The 14,384-nt window shown below is 44.5% G+C and overlaps 32 non-coding genes across 32 annotated transcripts; 6 read left to right on the forward strand and 26 right to left on the reverse strand.

The window, feature by feature from the left end:
- Window positions 1–75: 75 nt before the first annotated feature.
- Window positions 76–161, reverse strand: TRNAY-GUA (transfer RNA tyrosine (anticodon GUA)). Its single transcript is given in 2 exon segments — window positions 76–111; window positions 125–161. It is a non-coding gene; the product is annotated as a tRNA-Tyr (tRNA).
- A 768-nt stretch (window positions 162–929) lies between these two features.
- On the reverse strand, window positions 930–1,001 carry TRNAA-UGC (transfer RNA alanine (anticodon UGC)). The gene has a single exon. It is a non-coding gene; the product is annotated as a tRNA-Ala (tRNA).
- A 157-nt stretch (window positions 1,002–1,158) lies between these two features.
- Window positions 1,159–1,231, forward strand: TRNAM-CAU (transfer RNA methionine (anticodon CAU)). The gene has a single exon. It is a non-coding gene; the product is annotated as a tRNA-Met (tRNA).
- A 199-nt stretch (window positions 1,232–1,430) lies between these two features.
- On the reverse strand, window positions 1,431–1,502 carry TRNAA-CGC (transfer RNA alanine (anticodon CGC)). Its single transcript has one exon. It is a non-coding gene; the product is annotated as a tRNA-Ala (tRNA).
- A 129-nt stretch (window positions 1,503–1,631) lies between these two features.
- TRNAY-GUA (transfer RNA tyrosine (anticodon GUA)) lies at window positions 1,632–1,717 on the reverse strand. Its single transcript is given in 2 exon segments — window positions 1,632–1,667; window positions 1,681–1,717. It is a non-coding gene; the product is annotated as a tRNA-Tyr (tRNA).
- A 768-nt stretch (window positions 1,718–2,485) lies between these two features.
- TRNAA-UGC (transfer RNA alanine (anticodon UGC)) lies at window positions 2,486–2,557 on the reverse strand. Its single transcript has one exon. It is a non-coding gene; the product is annotated as a tRNA-Ala (tRNA).
- Window positions 2,558–2,986: 429 nt separating this feature from the next.
- On the reverse strand, window positions 2,987–3,058 carry TRNAA-CGC (transfer RNA alanine (anticodon CGC)). The gene has a single exon. It is a non-coding gene; the product is annotated as a tRNA-Ala (tRNA).
- A 129-nt stretch (window positions 3,059–3,187) lies between these two features.
- Window positions 3,188–3,273, reverse strand: TRNAY-GUA (transfer RNA tyrosine (anticodon GUA)). The gene is given in 2 exon segments: window positions 3,188–3,223; window positions 3,237–3,273. It is a non-coding gene; the product is annotated as a tRNA-Tyr (tRNA).
- Window positions 3,274–4,041: 768 nt separating this feature from the next.
- Window positions 4,042–4,113, reverse strand: TRNAA-UGC (transfer RNA alanine (anticodon UGC)). The gene has a single exon. It is a non-coding gene; the product is annotated as a tRNA-Ala (tRNA).
- Window positions 4,114–4,270: 157 nt separating this feature from the next.
- On the forward strand, window positions 4,271–4,343 carry TRNAM-CAU (transfer RNA methionine (anticodon CAU)). Its single transcript has one exon. It is a non-coding gene; the product is annotated as a tRNA-Met (tRNA).
- Window positions 4,344–4,542: 199 nt separating this feature from the next.
- Window positions 4,543–4,614, reverse strand: TRNAA-CGC (transfer RNA alanine (anticodon CGC)). The gene has a single exon. It is a non-coding gene; the product is annotated as a tRNA-Ala (tRNA).
- Window positions 4,615–4,743: 129 nt separating this feature from the next.
- Window positions 4,744–4,829, reverse strand: TRNAY-GUA (transfer RNA tyrosine (anticodon GUA)). The gene is given in 2 exon segments: window positions 4,744–4,779; window positions 4,793–4,829. It is a non-coding gene; the product is annotated as a tRNA-Tyr (tRNA).
- Window positions 4,830–5,597: 768 nt separating this feature from the next.
- On the reverse strand, window positions 5,598–5,669 carry TRNAA-UGC (transfer RNA alanine (anticodon UGC)). Its single transcript has one exon. It is a non-coding gene; the product is annotated as a tRNA-Ala (tRNA).
- A 157-nt stretch (window positions 5,670–5,826) lies between these two features.
- TRNAM-CAU (transfer RNA methionine (anticodon CAU)) lies at window positions 5,827–5,899 on the forward strand. The gene has a single exon. It is a non-coding gene; the product is annotated as a tRNA-Met (tRNA).
- A 199-nt stretch (window positions 5,900–6,098) lies between these two features.
- TRNAA-UGC (transfer RNA alanine (anticodon UGC)) lies at window positions 6,099–6,170 on the reverse strand. The gene has a single exon. It is a non-coding gene; the product is annotated as a tRNA-Ala (tRNA).
- A 129-nt stretch (window positions 6,171–6,299) lies between these two features.
- On the reverse strand, window positions 6,300–6,385 carry TRNAY-GUA (transfer RNA tyrosine (anticodon GUA)). Its single transcript is given in 2 exon segments — window positions 6,300–6,335; window positions 6,349–6,385. It is a non-coding gene; the product is annotated as a tRNA-Tyr (tRNA).
- Window positions 6,386–7,153: 768 nt separating this feature from the next.
- Window positions 7,154–7,225, reverse strand: TRNAA-UGC (transfer RNA alanine (anticodon UGC)). The gene has a single exon. It is a non-coding gene; the product is annotated as a tRNA-Ala (tRNA).
- Window positions 7,226–7,382: 157 nt separating this feature from the next.
- On the forward strand, window positions 7,383–7,455 carry TRNAM-CAU (transfer RNA methionine (anticodon CAU)). The gene has a single exon. It is a non-coding gene; the product is annotated as a tRNA-Met (tRNA).
- Window positions 7,456–7,654: 199 nt separating this feature from the next.
- On the reverse strand, window positions 7,655–7,726 carry TRNAA-UGC (transfer RNA alanine (anticodon UGC)). Its single transcript has one exon. It is a non-coding gene; the product is annotated as a tRNA-Ala (tRNA).
- Window positions 7,727–7,855: 129 nt separating this feature from the next.
- TRNAY-GUA (transfer RNA tyrosine (anticodon GUA)) lies at window positions 7,856–7,941 on the reverse strand. The gene is given in 2 exon segments: window positions 7,856–7,891; window positions 7,905–7,941. It is a non-coding gene; the product is annotated as a tRNA-Tyr (tRNA).
- A 768-nt stretch (window positions 7,942–8,709) lies between these two features.
- Window positions 8,710–8,781, reverse strand: TRNAA-UGC (transfer RNA alanine (anticodon UGC)). Its single transcript has one exon. It is a non-coding gene; the product is annotated as a tRNA-Ala (tRNA).
- Window positions 8,782–8,938: 157 nt separating this feature from the next.
- Window positions 8,939–9,011, forward strand: TRNAM-CAU (transfer RNA methionine (anticodon CAU)). Its single transcript has one exon. It is a non-coding gene; the product is annotated as a tRNA-Met (tRNA).
- Window positions 9,012–9,411: 400 nt separating this feature from the next.
- TRNAY-GUA (transfer RNA tyrosine (anticodon GUA)) lies at window positions 9,412–9,497 on the reverse strand. The gene is given in 2 exon segments: window positions 9,412–9,447; window positions 9,461–9,497. It is a non-coding gene; the product is annotated as a tRNA-Tyr (tRNA).
- Window positions 9,498–10,265: 768 nt separating this feature from the next.
- Window positions 10,266–10,337, reverse strand: TRNAA-UGC (transfer RNA alanine (anticodon UGC)). Its single transcript has one exon. It is a non-coding gene; the product is annotated as a tRNA-Ala (tRNA).
- A 429-nt stretch (window positions 10,338–10,766) lies between these two features.
- On the reverse strand, window positions 10,767–10,838 carry TRNAA-UGC (transfer RNA alanine (anticodon UGC)). The gene has a single exon. It is a non-coding gene; the product is annotated as a tRNA-Ala (tRNA).
- Window positions 10,839–10,967: 129 nt separating this feature from the next.
- Window positions 10,968–11,053, reverse strand: TRNAY-GUA (transfer RNA tyrosine (anticodon GUA)). Its single transcript is given in 2 exon segments — window positions 10,968–11,003; window positions 11,017–11,053. It is a non-coding gene; the product is annotated as a tRNA-Tyr (tRNA).
- A 768-nt stretch (window positions 11,054–11,821) lies between these two features.
- On the reverse strand, window positions 11,822–11,893 carry TRNAA-UGC (transfer RNA alanine (anticodon UGC)). Its single transcript has one exon. It is a non-coding gene; the product is annotated as a tRNA-Ala (tRNA).
- A 429-nt stretch (window positions 11,894–12,322) lies between these two features.
- Window positions 12,323–12,394, reverse strand: TRNAA-CGC (transfer RNA alanine (anticodon CGC)). Its single transcript has one exon. It is a non-coding gene; the product is annotated as a tRNA-Ala (tRNA).
- A 129-nt stretch (window positions 12,395–12,523) lies between these two features.
- TRNAY-GUA (transfer RNA tyrosine (anticodon GUA)) lies at window positions 12,524–12,609 on the reverse strand. The gene is given in 2 exon segments: window positions 12,524–12,559; window positions 12,573–12,609. It is a non-coding gene; the product is annotated as a tRNA-Tyr (tRNA).
- A 768-nt stretch (window positions 12,610–13,377) lies between these two features.
- Window positions 13,378–13,449, reverse strand: TRNAA-UGC (transfer RNA alanine (anticodon UGC)). Its single transcript has one exon. It is a non-coding gene; the product is annotated as a tRNA-Ala (tRNA).
- Window positions 13,450–13,606: 157 nt separating this feature from the next.
- On the forward strand, window positions 13,607–13,679 carry TRNAM-CAU (transfer RNA methionine (anticodon CAU)). The gene has a single exon. It is a non-coding gene; the product is annotated as a tRNA-Met (tRNA).
- Window positions 13,680–13,878: 199 nt separating this feature from the next.
- TRNAA-CGC (transfer RNA alanine (anticodon CGC)) lies at window positions 13,879–13,950 on the reverse strand. The gene has a single exon. It is a non-coding gene; the product is annotated as a tRNA-Ala (tRNA).
- Window positions 13,951–14,384: the final 434 nt, after the last annotated feature.

The raw sequence follows: 14,384 nt of genomic DNA on the forward strand, positions 1-14,384 counted from the left end.
TGCAAAGTCTCGATCATAATCAATGGAAGGTATTGTTTGAATAAAAGTGAAATATATGGAAATCGAAGCACAAAATCCTTCGAGCCGGATTTGAACCAGCGACCTAAGGATGTCTGACTTTATGCTACAGTCCTCCGCTCTACCAACTGAGCTATCGAAGGAGTGGCTGAAGTATCTTTCAGCGCTGTAATTATCTCTCGCTCAAGAAAGGTTGTGGGGGTGGGGATCAGGAGCAGATCGATGAAAATCATGAACATTACCTGCAGCTCCCTCTCAAAGTCACCAGTTCTTAGAGCACACTGTAAGGTACGTCTTATCACCCCAAAGGAGGATTTCAGACCAAAGTTCATGTTCTGTCTTGGCTTGGGGATAAGCAGGGGTGCTCCAAATTTCAATTTTACAGAAAGGAAAGGAACTTTGATACAAAGACCTTGGGCAGCATTGGTGGCAAATGGATGGCTGCGCGGAACCATGAAAGAAATGACAGAAAGTTATGGGAGTCATTACTACGCACCCAGCATCAAGAACGTGCATTTTGGATGCATTTTCAAAAGGAAAGAGAACGGAAAAATCTGTAGATTGAAGGTGATTGAGATAAACAAAATATTCCGTTTTTCTAAAAGCTACTGTAAAGAGTCTCTGGTTTAGAAGAAGAACCCTTACCAATGATCAAGAGAGATGCGACAGATTTCTATCATCAAAGCATTATGGTTGTCAAGATGAATCATCACTTTGATGTCTTCAACAAGTAGGATTCTTTTGATCTATAATCATCAAAAATGAGATAGCCCCATTTCATGGGATTTTTCAAGGCAAACGTCTGACAGATTAAGCGGGGTCCTCATCCCGGTTGGAGGACATATCTCTTCCTTCATCATGATGCCAGCCTAGCTTTCGGCCCAAAATCCAAGGTAAGCATGGCAAAAGTCTGGAGATGCCGGGGATTGAACCCGGGGCCTCATACATGCAAAGCATGCGCTCTACCACTGAGCTACATCCCCACTTCTGCAAGGTTTGACTGTATGATTGGAAACCCTGCATTGAACCGACGGCCACATCACCCCATTCGACTCTGCTGTATACAATGTCAGTCAGGAAAATCCTTCAGCCTTGTACCTGGATGATCTTCATGGTCTTATGTACAGATGCCTATATACAGCCTTCTTAGCGCAGTAGGCAGCGCGTCAGTCTCATAATCTGAAGGTCCTGAGTTCGATCCTCAGAGAGGGCATTTATTTCCTTCTTTTGGAATGCAAAATTCTCCGATTTTCTTGAAATGCGCAAACTATGCCTAGTTCAAAGATTTTTCCAAAGCAAATGTCTGACTATTTAAGTGGGGCTCTCACCCCAACTGCATGACAAACTTCTTCTTTCTGCATGATGGCAGGCTAGCCTTCTGGAAAAAAGCCAAGATAAGGAACAGAGGCTCCTGGAGATGCCGGGGATTGAACCCGGGTCCTCATACATGCGAAGCATGCGCTCTACCACTGAGCTACATCCCCACTTTTGCACTCGAGCTGTTTGATGGATGCAAGGAATCCCTGAAACCCAGGGACTGCAAAGTCTCGATCATAATCAATGGAAGGTATTGTTTGAATAAAAGTGAAATATATGGAAATCGAAGCACAAAATCCTTCGAGCCGGATTTGAACCAGCGACCTAAGGATGTCTGACTTTATGCTACAGTCCTCCGCTCTACCAACTGAGCTATCGAAGGAGTGGCTGAAGTATCTTTCAGCGCTGTAATTATCTCTCGCTCAAGAAAGGTTGTGGGGGTGGGGATCAGGAGCAGATCGATGAAAATCATGAACATTACCTGCAGCTCCCTCTCAAAGTCACCAGTTCTTAGAGCACACTGTAAGGTACGTCTTATCACCCCAAAGGAGGATTTCAGACCAAAGTTCATGTTCTGTCTTGGCTTGGGGATAAGCAGGGGTGCTCCAAATTTCAATTTTACAGAAAGGAAAGGAACTTTGATACAAAGACCTTGGGCAGCATTGGTGGCAAATGGATGGCTGCGCGGAACCATGAAAGAAATGACAGAAAGTTATGGGAGTCATTACTACGCACCCAGCATCAAGAACGTGCATTTTGGATGCATTTTCAAAAGGAAAGAGAACGGAAAAATCTGTAGATTGAAGGTGATTGAGATAAACAAAATATTCCGTTTTTCTAAAAGCTACTGTAAAGAGTCTCTGGTTTAGAAGAAGAACCCTTACCAATGATCAAGAGAGATGCGACAGATTTCTATCATCAAAGCATTATGGTTGTCAAGATGAATCATCACTTTGATGTCTTCAACAAGTAGGATTCTTTTGATCTATAATCATCAAAAATGAGATAGCCCCATTTCATGGGATTTTTCAAGGCAAACGTCTGACAGATTAAGCGGGGTCCTCATCCCGGTTGGAGGACATATCTCTTCCTTCATCATGATGCCAGCCTAGCTTTCGGCCCAAAATCCAAGGTAAGCATGGCAAAAGTCTGGAGATGCCGGGGATTGAACCCGGGGCCTCATACATGCAAAGCATGCGCTCTACCACTGAGCTACATCCCCACTTCTGCAAGGTTTGACTGTATGATTGGAAACCCTGCATTGAACCGACGGCCACATCACCCCATTCGACTCTGCAGTATACAATGTCAGTCAGGAAAATCCTTCAGCCTTGTACCTGGATGATCTTCATGGTCTTATGTACAGATGCCTATATACAGTCTTCTTAGCGCAGTAGGCAGCGCGTCAGTCTCATAATCTGAAGGTCCTGAGTTCGATCCTCAGAGAGGGCATTTATTTCCTTCTTTTGGAATGCAAAATTCTCCGATTTTCTTGAAATGCGCAAACTATGCCTAGTTCAAAGATTTTTCCAAAGCAAATGTCTGACTATTTAAGTGGGGCTCTCACCCCAACTGCATGACAAACTTCTTCTTTCTGCATGATGGCAGGCTAGCCTTCTGGAAAAAAGCCAAGATAAGGAACAGAGGCTCCTGGAGATGCCGGGGATTGAACCCGGGACCTCATACATGCGAAGCATGCGCTCTACCACTGAGCTACATCCCCACTTTTGCCCTCGAGCTGTTTGATGGATGCAAGGAATCCCTGAAACCCAGGGACTGCAAAGTCTCGATCATAATCAATGGAAGGTATTGTTTGAATAAAAGTGAAATATATGGAAATTGAAGCAAAAAATCCTTCGAGCCGGATTTGAACCAGCGACCTAAGGATGTCTGACTTTATGCTACAGTCCTCCGCTCTACCAACTGAGCTATCGAAGGAGTGGCTGAAGTATCTTTCAGCGCTGTAATTATCTCTCGCTCAAGAAAGGTTGTGGGGGTGGGGATCAGGAGCAGATCGATGAAAATCATGAACATTACCTGCAGCTCCCTCTCAAAGTCACCAGTTCTTAGAGCACACTGTAAGGTACGTCTTATCACCCCAAAGGAGGATTTCAGACCAAAGTTCATGTTCTGTCTTGGCTTGGGGATAAGCAGGGGTGCTCCAAATTTCAATTTTACAGAAAGGAAAGGAACTTTGATACAAAGACCTTGGGCAGCATTGGTGGCAAATGGATGGCTGCGCGGAACCATGAAAGAAATGACAGAAAGTTATGGGAGTCATTACTACGCACCCAGCATCAAGAACGTGCATTTTGGATGCATTTTCAAAAGGAAAGAGAACGGAAAAATCTGTAGATTGAAGGTGATTGAGATAAACAAAATATTCCGTTTTTCTAAAAGCTACTGTAAAGAGTCTCTGGTTTAGAAGAAGAACCCTTACCAATGATCAAGAGAGATGCGACAGATTTCTATCATCAAAGCATTATGGTTGTCAAGATGAATCATCACTTTGATGTCTTCAACAAGTAGGATTCTTTTGATCTATAATCATCAAAAATGAGATAGCCCCATTTCATGGGATTTTTCAAGGCAAACGTCTGACAGATTAAGCGGGGTCCTCATCCCGGTTGGAGGACATATCTCTTCCTTCATCATGATGCCAGCCTAGCTTTCGGCCCAAAATCCAAGGTAAGCATGGCAAAAGTCTGGAGATGCCGGGGATTGAACCCGGGGCCTCATACATGCAAAGCATGCGCTCTACCACTGAGCTACATCCCCACTTCTGCAAGGTTTGACTGTATGATTGGAAACCCTGCATTGAACCGACGGCCACATCACCCCATTCGACTCTGCAGTATACAATGTCAGTCAGGAAAATCCTTCAGCCTTGTACCTGGATGATCTTCATGGTCTTATGTACAGATGCCTATATACAGCCTTCTTAGCGCAGTAGGCAGCGCGTCAGTCTCATAATCTGAAGGTCCTGAGTTCGATCCTCAGAGAGGGCATTTATTTCCTTCTTTTGGAATGCAAAATTCTCCGATTTTCTTGAAATGCGCAAACTATGCCTAGTTCAAAGATTTTTCCAAAGCAAATGTCTGACTATTTAAGTGGGGCTCTCACCCCAACTGCATGACAAACTTCTTCTTTCTGCATGATGGCAGGCTAGCCTTCTGGAAAAAAGCCAAGATAAGGAACAGAGGCTCCTGGAGATGCCGGGGATTGAACCCGGGACCTCATACATGCGAAGCATGCGCTCTACCACTGAGCTACATCCCCACTTTTGCACTCGAGCTGTTTGATGGATGCAAGGAATCCCTGAAACCCAGGGACTGCAAAGTCTCGATCATAATCAATGGAAGGTATTGTTTGAATAAAAGTGAAATATATGGAAATCGAAGCACAAAATCCTTCGAGCCGGATTTGAACCAGCGACCTAAGGATGTCTGACTTTATGCTACAGTCCTCCGCTCTACCAACTGAGCTATCGAAGGAGTGGCTGAAGTATCTTTCAGCGCTGTAATTATCTCTCGCTCAAGAAAGGTTGTGGGGGTGGGGATCAGGAGCAGATCGATGAAAATCATGAACATTACCAGCAGCTCCCTCTCAAAGTCACCAGTTCTTAGAGCACACTGTAAGGTACGTCTTATCACCCCAAAGGAGGATTTCAGACCAAAGTTCATGTTCTGTCTTGGCTTGGGGATAAGCAGGGGTGCTCCAAATTTCAATTTTACAGAAAGGAAAGGAACTTTGATACAAAGACCTTGGGCAGCATTGGTGGCAAATGGATGGCTGCGCGGAACCATGAAAGAAATGACAGAAAGTTATGGGAGTCATTACTACGCACCCAGCATCAAGAACGTGCATTTTGGATGCATTTTCAAAAGGAAAGAGAACGGAAAAATCTGTAGATTGAAGGTGATTGAGATAAACAAAATATTCCGTTTTTCTAAAAGCTACTGTAAAGAGTCTCTGGTTTAGAAGAAGAACCCTTACCAATGATCAAGAGAGATGCGACAGATTTCTATCATCAAAGCATTATGGTTGTCAAGATGAATCATCACTTTGATGTCTTCAACAAGTAGGATTCTTTTGATCTATAATCATCAAAAATGAGATAGCCCCATTTCATGGGATTTTTCAAGGCAAACGTCTGACAGATTAAGCGGGGTCCTCATCCCGGTTGGAGGACATATCTCTTCCTTCATCATGATGCCAGCCTAGCTTTCGGCCCAAAATCCAAGGTAAGCATGGCAAAAGTCTGGAGATGCCGGGGATTGAACCCGGGGCCTCATACATGCAAAGCATGCGCTCTACCACTGAGCTACATCCCCACTTCTGCAAGGTTTGACTGTATGATTGGAAACCCTGCATTGAACCGACGGCCACATCACCCCATTCGACTCTGCAGTATACAATGTCAGTCAGGAAAATCCTTCAGCCTTGTACCTGGATGATCTTCATGGTCTTATGTACAGATGCCTATATACAGCCTTCTTAGCGCAGTAGGCAGCGCGTCAGTCTCATAATCTGAAGGTCCTGAGTTCGATCCTCAGAGAGGGCATTTATTTCCTTCTTTTGGAATGCAAAATTCTCCGATTTTCTTGAAATGCGCAAACTATGCCTAGTTCAAAGATTTTTCCAAAGCAAATGTCTGACTATTTAAGTGGGGCTCTCACCCCAACTGCATGACAAACTTCTTCTTTCTGCATGATGGCAGGCTAGCCTTCTGGAAAAAAGCCAAGATAAGGAACAGAGGCTCCTGGAGATGCCGGGGATTGAACCCGGGACCTCATACATGCAAAGCATGCGCTCTACCACTGAGCTACATCCCCACTTTTGCACTCGAGCTGTTTGATGGATGCAAGGAATCCCTGAAACCCAGGGACTGCAAAGTCTCGATCATAATCAATGGAAGGTATTGTTTGAATAAAAGTGAAAGATATGGAAATCGAAGCAAAAAATCCTTCGAGCCGGATTTGAACCAGCGACCTAAGGATGTCTGACTTTATGCTACAGTCCTCCGCTCTACCAACTGAGCTATCGAAGGAGTGGCTGAAGTATCTTTCAGCGCTGTAATTATCTCTCGCTCAAGAAAGGTTGTGGGGGTGGGGATCAGGAGCAGATCGATGAAAATCATGAACATTACCTGCAGCTCCCTCTCAAAGTCACCAGTTCTTAGAGCACACTGTAAGGTACGTCTTATCACCCCAAAGGAGGATTTCAGACCAAAGTTCATGTTCTGTCTTGGCTTGGGGATAAGCAGGGGTGCTCCAAATTTCAATTTTACAGAAAGGAAAGGAACTTTGATACAAAGACCTTGGGCAGCATTGGTGGCAAATGGATGGCTGCGCGGAACCATGAAAGAAATGACAGAAAGTTATGAGAGTCATTACTACGCACCCAGCATCAAGAACGTGCATTTTGGATGCATTTTCAAAAGGAAAGAGAACGGAAAAATCTGTAGATTGAAGGTGATTGAGATAAACAAAATATTCCGTTTTTCTAAAAGCTACTGTAAAGAGTCTCTGGTTTAGAAGAAGAACCCTTACCAATGATCAAGAGAGATGCAACAGATTTCTATCATCAAAGCATTATGGTTGTCAAGATGAATCATCACTTTGATGTCTTCAACAAGTAGGATTCTTTTGATCTATAATCATCAAAAATGAGATAGCCCCATTTCATGGGATTTTTCAAGGCAAACGTCTGACAGATTAAGCGGGGTCCTCATCCCGGTTGGAGGACATATCTCTTCCTTCATCATGATGCCAGCCTAGCTTTCGGCCCAAAATCCAAGGTAAGCATGGCAAAAGTCTGGAGATGCCGGGGATTGAACCCGGGGCCTCATACATGCAAAGCATGCGCTCTACCACTGAGCTACATCCCCACTTCTGCAAGGTTTGACTGTATGATTGGAAACCCTGCATTGAACCGACGGCCACATCACCCCATTCGACTCTGCAGTATACAATGTCAGTCAGGAAAATCCTTCAGCCTTGTACCTGGATGATCTTCATGGTCTTATGTACAGATGCCTATATACAGCCTTCTTAGCGCAGTAGGCAGCGCGTCAGTCTCATAATCTGAAGGTCCTGAGTTCGATCCTCAGAGAGGGCATTTATTTCCTTCTTTTGGAATGCAAAATTCTCCGATTTTCTTGAAATGCGCAAACTATGCCTAGTTCAAAGATTTTTCCAAAGCAAATGTCTGACTATTTAAGTGGGGCTCTCACCCCAACTGCATGACAAACTTCTTCTTTCTGCATGATGGCAGGCTAGCCTTCTGGAAAAAAGCCAAGATAAGGAACAGAGGCTCCTGGAGATGCCGGGGATTGAACCCGGGACCTCATACATGCAAAGCATGCGCTCTACCACTGAGCTACATCCCCACTTTTGCACTCGAGCTGTTTGATGGATGCAAGGAATCCCTGAAACCCAGGGACTGCAAAGTCTCGATCATAATCAATGGAAGGTATTGTTTGAATAAAAGTGAAATATATGGAAATCGAAGCACAAAATCCTTCGAGCCGGATTTGAACCAGCGACCTAAGGATGTCTGACTTTATGCTACAGTCCTCCGCTCTACCAACTGAGCTATCGAAGGAGTGGCTGAAGTATCTTTCAGCGCTGTAATTATCTCTCGCTCAAGAAAGGTTGTGGGGGTGGGGATCAGGAGCAGATCGATGAAAATCATGAACATTACCAGCAGCTCCCTCTCAAAGTCACCAGTTCTTAGAGCACACTGTAAGGTACGTCTTATCACCCCAAAGGAGGATTTCAGACCAAAGTTCATGTTCTGTCTTGGCTTGGGGATAAGCAGGGGTGCTCCAAATTTCAATTTTACAGAAAGGAAAGGAACTTTGATACAAAGACCTTGGGCAGCATTGGTGGCAAATGGATGGCTGCGCGGAACCATGAAAGAAATGACAGAAAGTTATGGGAGTCATTACTACGCACCCAGCATCAAGAACGTGCATTTTGGATGCATTTTCAAAAGGAAAGAGAACGGAAAAATCTGTAGATTGAAGGTGATTGAGATAAACAAAATATTCCGTTTTTCTAAAAGCTACTGTAAAGAGTCTCTGGTTTAGAAGAAGAACCCTTACCAATGATCAAGAGAGATGCGACAGATTTCTATCATCAAAGCATTATGGTTGTCAAGATGAATCATCACTTTGATGTCTTCAACAAGTAGGATTCTTTTGATCTATAATCATCAAAAATGAGATAGCCCCATTTCATGGGATTTTTCAAGGCAAACGTCTGACAGATTAAGCGGGGTCCTCATCCCGGTTGGAGGACATATCTCTTCCTTCATCATGATGCCAGCCTAGCTTTCGGCCCAAAATCCAAGGTAAGCATGGCAAAAGTCTGGAGATGCCGGGGATTGAACCCGGGGCCTCATACATGCAAAGCATGCGCTCTACCACTGAGCTACATCCCCACTTCTGCAAGGTTTGACTGTATGATTGGAAACCCTGCATTGAACCGACGGCCACATCACCCCATTCGACTCTGCAGTATACAATGTCAGTCAGGAAAATCCTTCAGCCTTGTACCTGGATGATCTTCATGGTCTTATGTACAGATGCCTATATACAGCCTTCTTAGCGCAGTAGGCAGCGCGTCAGTCTCATAATCTGAAGGTCCTGAGTTCGATCCTCAGAGAGGGCATTTATTTCCTTCTTTTGGAATGCAAAATTCTCCGATTTTCTTGAAATGCGCAAACTATGCCTAGTTCAAAGATTTTTCCAAAGCAAATGTCTGACTATTTAAGTGGGGCTCTCACCCCAACTGCATGACAAACTTCTTCTTTCTGCATGATGGCAGGCTAGCCTTCTGGAAAAAAGCCAAGATAAGGAACAGAGGCTCCCGGAGATGCCGGGGATTGAACCCGGGACCTCATACATGCAAAGCATGCGCTCTACCACTGAGCTACATCCCCACTTTTGCACTCGAGCTGTTTGATGGATGCAAGGAATCCCTGAAACCCAGGGACTGCAAAGTCTCGATCATAATCAATGGAAGGTATTGTTTGAATAAAAGTGAAAGATATGGAAATCGAAGCAAAAAATCCTTCGAGCCGGATTTGAACCAGCGACCTAAGGATGTCTGACTTTATGCTACAGTCCTCCGCTCTACCAACTGAGCTATCGAAGGAGTGGCTGAAGTATCTTTCAGCGCTGTAATTATCTCTCGCTCAAGAAAGGTTGTGGGGGTGGGGATCAGGAGCAGATCGATGAAAATCATGAACATTACCTGCAGCTCCCTCTCAAAGTCACCAGTTCTTAGAGCACACTGTAAGGTACGTCTTATCACCCCAAAGGAGGATTTCAGACCAAAGTTCATGTTCTGTCTTGGCTTGGGGATAAGCAGGGGTGCTCCAAATTTCAATTTTACAGAAAGGAAAGGAACTTTGATACAAAGACCTTGGGCAGCATTGGTGGCAAATGGATGGCTGCGCGGAACCATGAAAGAAATGACAGAAAGTTATGAGAGTCATTACTACGCACCCAGCATCAAGAACGTGCATTTTGGATGCATTTTCAAAAGGAAAGAGAACGGAAAAATCTGTAGATTGAAGGTGATTGAGATAAACAAAATATTCCGTTTTTCTAAAAGCTACTGTAAAGAGTCTCTGGTTTAGAAGAAGAACCCTTACCAATGATCAAGAGAGATGCGACAGATTTCTATCATCAAAGCATTATGGTTGTCAAGATGAATCATCACTTTGATGTCTTCAACAAGTAGGATTCTTTTGATCTATAATCATCAAAAATGAGATAGCCCCATTTCATGGGATTTTTCAAGGCAAACGTCTGACAGATTAAGCGGGGTCCTCATCCCGGTTGGAGGACATATCTCTTCCTTCATCATGATGCCAGCCTAGCTTTCGGCCCAAAATCCAAGGTAAGCATGGCAAAAGTCTGGAGATGCCGGGGATTGAACCCGGGGCCTCATACATGCAAAGCATGCGCTCTACCACTGAGCTACATCCCCACTTCTGCAAGTTTTGACTGTATGATTGGAAACCCTGCATTGAACCGACGGCCACATCACCCCATTCGACTCTGCAGTATACAATGTCAGTCAGGAAAATCCTTCAGCCTTGTACCTGGATGATCTTCATGGTCTTATGTACAGATGCCTATATACAGCCTTCTTAGCGCAGTAGGCAGCGCGTCAGTCTCATAATCTGTAGGTCCTGAGTTCGATCCTCAGAGAGGGCATTTATTTCCTTCTTTTGGAATGCAAAATTCTCCGATTTTCTTGAAATGCGCAAACTATGCCTAGTTCAAAGATTTTTCCAAAGCAAATGTCTGACTATTTAAGTGGGGCTCTCACCCCAACTGCATGACAAACTTCTTCTTTCTGCATGATGGCAGGCTAGCCTTCTGGAAAAAAGCCAAGATAAGGAACAGAGGCTCCTGGAGATGCCGGGGATTGAACCCGGGACCTCATACATGCAAAGCATGCGCTCTACCACTGAGCTACATCCCCACTTTTGCACTCGAGCTGTTTGATGGATGCAAGGAATCCCTGAAACCCAGGGACTGCAAAGTCTCGATCATAATCAATGGAAGGTATTGTTTGAATAAAAGTGAAAGATATGGAAATCGAAGCAAAAAATCCTTCGAGCCGGATTTGAACCAGCGACCTAAGGATGTCTGACTTTATGCTACAGTCCTCCGCTCTACCAACTGAGCTATCGAAGGAGTGGCTGAAGTATCTTTCAGCGCTGTAATTATCTCTCGCTCAAGAAAGGTTGTGGGGGTGGGGATCAGGAGCAGATCGATGAAAATCATGAACATTACCTGCAGCTCCCTCTCAAAGTCACCAGTTCTTAGAGCACACTGTAAGGTACGTCTTATCACCCCAAAGGAGGATTTCAGACCAAAGTTCATGTTCTGTCTTGGCTTGGGGATAAGCAGGGGTGCTCCAAATTTCAATTTTACAGAAAGGAAAGGAACTTTGATACAAAGACCTTGGGCAGCATTGGTGGCAAATGGATGGCTGCGCGGAACCATGAAAGAAATGACAGAAAGTTATGAGAGTCTTTACTACGCACCCAGCATCAAGAACGTGCATTTTGGATGCATTTTCAAAAGGAAAGAGAACGGAAAAATCTGTAGATTGAAGGTGATTGAGATAAACAAAATATTCCGTTTTTCTAAAAGCTACTGTAAAGAGTCTCTGGTTTAGAAGAAGAACCCTTACCAATGATCAAGAGAGATGCGACAGATTTCTATCATCAAAGCATTATGGTTGTCAAGATGAATCATCACTTTGATGTCTTCAACAAGTAGGATTCTTTTGATCTATAATCATCAAAAATGAGATAGCCCCATTTCATGGGATTTTTCAAGGCAAACGTCTGACAGATTAAGCGGGGTCCTCATCCCGGTTGGAGGACATATCTCTTCCTTCATCATGATGCCAGCCTAGCTTTCGGCCCAAAATCCAAGGTAAGCATGGCAAAAGTCTGGAGATGCCGGGGATTGAACCCGGGGCCTCATACATGCAAAGCATGCGCTCTACCACTGAGCTACATCCCCACTTCTGCAAGGTTTGACTGTATGATTGGAAACCCTGCATTGAACCGACGGCCACATCACCCCATTCGACTCGGCAGTATACAATGTCAGTCAGGAAAATCCTTCAGCCTTGTACCTGGATGATCTTCATGGTCTTATGTACAGATGCCTATATACAGTCTTCTTAGCGCAGTAGGCAGCGCGTCAGTCTCATAATCTGAAGGTCCTGAGTTCGATCCTCAGAGAGGGCATTTATTTCCTTCTTTTGGAATGCAAAATTCTCCGATTTTCTTGAAATGCGCAAACTATGCCTAGTTCAAAGATTTTTCCAAAGCAAATGTCTGACTATTTAAGTGGGGCTCTCACCCCAACTGCATGACAAACTTCTTCTTTCTGCATGATGGCAGGCTAGCCTTCTGGAAAAAAGCCAAGATAAGGAACAGAGGCTCCTGGAGATGCCGGGGATTGAACCCGGGACCTCATACATGCGAAGCATGCGCTCTACCACTGAGCTACATCCCCACTTTTGCCCTCGAGCTGTTTGATGGATGCAAGGAATCCCTGAAACCCAGGGACTGCAAAGTCTCGATCATAATCAATGGAAGGTATTGTTTGAATAAAAGTGAAATATATGGAAATCGAAGCACAAAATCCTTCGAGCCGGATTTGAACCAGCGACCTAAGGATGTCTGACTTTATGCTACAGTCCTCCGCTCTACCAACTGAGCTATCGAAGGAGTGGCTGAAGTATCTTTCAGCGCTGTAATTATCTCTCGCTCAAGAAAGGTTGTGGGGGTGGGGATCAGGAGCAGATCGATGAAAATCATGAACATTACCTGCAGCTCCCTCTCAAAGTCACCAGTTCTTAGAGCACACTGTAAGGTACGTCTTATTACCCCAAAGGAGGATTTCAGACCAAAGTTCATGTTCTGTCTTGGCTTGGGGATAAGCAGGGGTGCTCCAAATTTCAATTTTACAGAAAGGAAAGGAACTTTGATACAAAGACCTTGGGCAGCATTGGTGGCAAATGGATGGCTGCGCGGAACCATGAAAGAAATGACAGAAAGTTATGGGAGTCATTACTACGCACCCAGCATCAAGAACGTGCATTTTGGATGCATTTTCAAAAGGAAAGAGAACGGAAAAATCTGTAGATTGAAGGTGATTGAGATAAACAAAATATTCCGTTTTTCTAAAAGCTACTGTAAAGAGTCTCTGGTTTAGAAGAAGAACCCTTACCAATGATCAAGAGAGATGCGACAGATTTCTATCATCAAAGCATTATGGTTGTCAAGATGAATCATCACTTTGATGTCTTCAACAAGTAGGATTCTTTTGATCTATAATCATCAAAAATGAGATAGCCCCATTTCATGGGATTTTTCAAGGCAAACGTCTGACAGATTAAGCGGGGTCCTCATCCCGGTTGGAGGACATATCTCTTCCTTCATCATGATGCCAGCCTAGCTTTCGGCCCAAAATCCAAGGTAAGCATGGCAAAAGTCTGGAGATGCCGGGGATTGAACCCGGGGCCTCATACATGCAAAGCATGCGCTCTACCACTGAGCTACATCCCCACCTCTGCAAGGTTTGACTGTATGATTGGAAACCCTGCATTGAACCGACGGCCACATCACCCCATTCGACTCTGCAGTATACAATGTCAGTCAGGAAAATCCTTCAGCCTTGTACCTGGATGATCTTCATGGTCTTATGTACAGATGCCTATATACAGCCTTCTTAGCGCAGTAGGCAGCGCGTCAGTCTCATAATCTGAAGGTCCTGAGTTCGATCCTCAGAGAGGGCATTTATTTCCTTCTTTTGGAATGCAAAATTCTCCGATTTTCTTGAAATGCGCAAACTATGCCTAGTTCAAAGATTTTTCCAAAGCAAATGTCTGACTATTTAAGTGGGGCTCTCACCCCAACTGCATGACAAACTTCTTCTTTCTGCATGATGGCAGGCTAGCCTTCTGGAAAAAAGCCAAGATAAGGAACAGAGGCTCCTGGAGATGCCGGGGATTGAACCCGGGACCTCATACATGCGAAGCATGCGCTCTACCACTGAGCTACATCCCCACTTTTACACTCGAGCTGTTTGATGGATGCAAGGAATCCCTGAAACCCAGGGACTGCAAAGTCTCGATCATAATCAATGGAAGGTATTGTTTGAATAAAAGTGAAAGATATGGAAATCGAAGCAAAAAATCCTTCGAGCCGGATTTGAACCAGCAACCTAAGGATGTCTGACTTTATGCTACAGTCCTCCGCTCTACCAACTGAGCTATCGAAGGAGTGGCTGAAGTATCTTTCAGCGCTGTAATTATCTCTCGCTCAAGAAAGGTTGTGGGGGTGGGGATCAGGAGCAGATCGATGAAAATCATGAACATTACCTGCAGCTCCCTCTCAAAGTCACCAGTTCTTAGAGCACACTGTAAGGTACGTCTTATCACCCCAAAGGAGGATTTCAGACCAAAGTTCATGTTCTGTCTTGGCTTGGGGATAAGCAGGGG

The sequence above is a fragment of the Triturus cristatus genome, chromosome 4_1, assembly GCF_964204655.1.
Source record: "Triturus cristatus chromosome 4_1, aTriCri1.1, whole genome shotgun sequence".
Classification (NCBI taxonomy): Eukaryota; Metazoa; Chordata; class Amphibia; order Caudata; family Salamandridae; genus Triturus; species Triturus cristatus.